Source organism: Nicotiana attenuata, unplaced genomic scaffold (assembly GCF_001879085.1).
Source record: "Nicotiana attenuata strain UT unplaced genomic scaffold, NIATTr2, whole genome shotgun sequence".
Taxonomy (NCBI): domain Eukaryota; kingdom Viridiplantae; phylum Streptophyta; class Magnoliopsida; order Solanales; family Solanaceae; genus Nicotiana; species Nicotiana attenuata.
The window spans coordinates 173,854-177,676 of NW_017671091.1; positions in this window are offsets into that span (position 1 = coordinate 173,854).

Genomic DNA, 3,823 nt, shown 5'->3' on the forward strand with positions numbered 1-3,823 from the left:
ATTTTACAACCTTTAGAGCTGAATTGTTGAATTTTTGAGCTGTTATTGCCCCTCTTGATGTTTGATTTATGAACCTCGGATTACTCCTTCCCTATCTTGTTGCCATGAAAGCTGCAAACTTAGCAAAAAATTGTGCATTAGGTTGCTTCCCCTGTCCAATAACCATAAAAGAAGTAGAATCTGCATTGAAATGTGCATTTGCATACATTTCTCTTTGGTTTATATCTTGCAAAAGGGGTGAATATGCAATATTCATACAAGGCAAAGGACTCATCATGAGAATATTTTCTCTTGCATGTGCATACACATCATTCAAACCCTTCAAAAATTGAATCAACTTTTGATCTTCCAAGGACTTAGTTAACTTTGCCTTTCTCTCTCTTACACACACACACATGAACAACATATGATTACATTCAGTGCATCTAATTCATCCCACAATCGTTTAAGTTTAGTGAAATATCCAGCAATGTCACTATTACCTTGTACTAAACTTGATAATTTCTTTTGCGGGTGGTAAAGTTTAGCACCATTTGATTTGTCGAACCTCTACTCCAAGTTGTCCTAGGGTTCCTTTGTTGTCTTGGAGTATATAAAACTGTCAGCAGTGTCCTTTGATAATACATTTAAGATCCAAGATGTGACCATGTCATTGACACAACTCTACTGCTCGTATTCAATAGAGTTCAGATCTGGAGACTTGCATGCTCCATTGATGAAGCCAAGCTTCTTCTTGGCTGATAAGGAGAGAAGAATAGATCTCTTCTATCCTAGATAACCTCTTCCATCAAACACAGTGTTGACTAGAGTTATACCAGGTGAATCAGATTTATTAAGATGATAGGAATGATTGATATCATATCCGACTGCCTTAGAAACATTGCTTGTTTCTGCAACTGTGGTTTCTGTTGAATCAGGCATTTTTCGTTACTGGGAGTTCAAGAATGAATTGGGTGGTGAAAAACAATGTTGGATCGAGCTTATTGCTCTGATACCATATAATAATTTGAAGAAGAGAGACTACAGAATTAGAAAAAATTTCTCTGTGTATTATTCATTTGTTTGTACCTCTATAAATACACTTGAATTTTGAATCAAAGAATAAAGAAAAAAAATACTAATTACACTTGTCCTATTCTAATATGTCTAACTATAACAAAAAATTTCTATCCCAACTACTGATATTCCCTCACTTGCTTCTCATATGAGGAAAGAAGGTTCTAGTATTGAACGAATCCAACGATAGAGATTTAATCCATCATGGCTTGATGTATGGCTGTGATGTATTGCAAATAATCAACCGCAACCAAATAAAACAAACCCGACACATTCATTCTAGGTTATATCGAACATAACCCTAGACTGGTCGGTCTTCATTTTCTTTTTCTCCTCCCTTCCGTTGATAGTCCTTATCGCCATTGATGACCAAATTGAGGTGGGATTTCAGTCTTTCTAACACAAAATACTTTTGTGCCTTCGATATAGATTTTGTTCAAGACAGAATATAGCTATGATTTTAGTTTGCAAATCGTGGCATTACTATAGTGACTTTTGAGTACTTTTACCTTCTACATATGTGACTAGCTCTTCTAATAATGACCATAATATTATGAAACAGTGTACTACTTATCTACTGTCATTTCTCGATCATTATCAGAAAATGACATTTGCTATATATCTCGAGTTAGGATGAATGCCTAAGCCAAAATCAAAATGCAATAATTCAAGTGGAGGAAACTGTTTTTATGGTTGACCCCTTTTGACAAAATCAGAAACCTATAGTAAAGATGGGTCATGCCCAAAATTTTCACTTATGATTTTATTGCAATTTGCCTGCCTTTTCATCTAGAAGAAAATAATCGCACCTTGTCTATTATTTCTTCCATATTCCACATGAGAAAAAGACATCATTGCCTTTCACATAGTAGGATTTATCATTAACTTTTATAGGTATGCATTATTCCTGGGTGCCCTGCCCCTTGGAATACATAGGATGCTCTTCTCCTCAGTTTCTTCATTTTTTCTGTTGTTTTTAATTAATTACTTAGTATGAATGTGTAAATAGTGAAAGAGGAATAGTTGATCACAAAAATTTTAATTAATATTTTTTTGTCATCTTTAGGAAAAAAGAAATATTTAGTTCCAAGTTTTATTGCTCTTTCTACCTAGTTCTCTTCCTTTCTATTTGTAGAACTAACATCGATCACACAGCTTAATATAAGGTGTTTTGATTATGAAGAACAATAATCAAACGAGTCACTTCTGATTATTTAATATTTTTTAGGGACAAAAAAGGAGCGCGTCAGTACGATAGTTGATCACGTAAAATTTAGAAATTAGCTATTCCTACTAATCATGGATTTGTTTTGAAATAATCTCGAAAAAATGATTGATTATATTATAGAAGAAGAACAGCTAGAGTAAGGGGGTAAATTACACTTCTAGTATGAACTTTATATCGTCTATGTAATAGAAAAACTTGTACGTGATTGTGGTATTATAACCCCATATACTATATTTCCAATACCTAAAACCCTAAGGGCTCGTTTGGTATGAGGAATAAGGGATAACTAATCACGCAATTAAATTTGAGATGAGTTTATCCCATGTTTGATTGAGATAAAATTGTGATATAATTAATTCCGGAATTAGTTATTCCGGTGTTGTAATGTTTTTTATCCCCATGAAGGTAAGATAACTAATCCCGGGATAATTAATAATGGGATAACTTGTTTCCCAACCAAACGACCCTTAGAGGAATAATATGCTGTCCAGTTAATGATCTCGGTCAGCTTTTTGGTTGACTTTTAACTCCTTTTTTTTCTTCCTATAGTTGACTTTTAATTACGATAACTAAGGGGGATTATGCAAAGGAAAAGGGATTTTGAACTCTTGAACGAAGAAAACTTTTGATTCGAGATTGGACGAGAGCTTTTCTCCGATAAAATTATTTGGTATTCGAAACTTACTGATTCGACTTATTCATATATGAATTGTGTGCGTCTACTTAAATAAATCACTCTATCTATTGGAAGATTGAATATTTTCAAGCTTCTAATCAAGATCTTTGATTAAGAGTAAGGGTGCCAAATAGGCGGATTACTATTTTTGGGTGGCTAAAATGGGTACACAAATAGCCGGTTTGGGTTATAACCTACACAAAGTTCTAGGGTGAAAAATGTGCGAGTAAATTTGAATTACAAAATAGATCATAATCCAACTCGCTCAACTCAAAATCATCTTTTATTTGTTTGTTTGTTCTTTTGTAATTTATCTAAATCTAATTATCAAATGAAACTAATATGAGCTTTTCCTTTTATTGTTATGATGATTATCAAACAAATCAAACCCCAAAACTTGTCTTCTTATATGTTTATTAAGTTTTTGATGGTTAATTTGGGCTATATATACAACCCAAATTAGCCAAACCTTTAAATGGTGTTGACTATTGGGTTATCTCCAAAATGATCCGTTAATGAATAGATGTGTTTAGCTCAAGTTATACTTTCATGGGCTAAATTTGACGCTAATATTATAGAGCGAAGAGTTCCGATCATCCCATTAGCATGGTTAATCAAAAACATCCTCTCAGACCGAGGGTTTTTCGGAAACGGTCTCTCTATTTTCATAAGGTAGGAATAAGGTCGGCGTACACACTACTCTCCCCAGATCCCACTTGTAGAAGTTCACTGAATTTGTTGTCGTTGTTGTTGTTGCCACTAGCATGGTTGACAAGACTTACTTGTTATTGACAAGTGGTGGTGCCAGCTACTCAGTTACAATGCGTTTGACACGAGTACGCAATAGTTTCATAATAACTTGC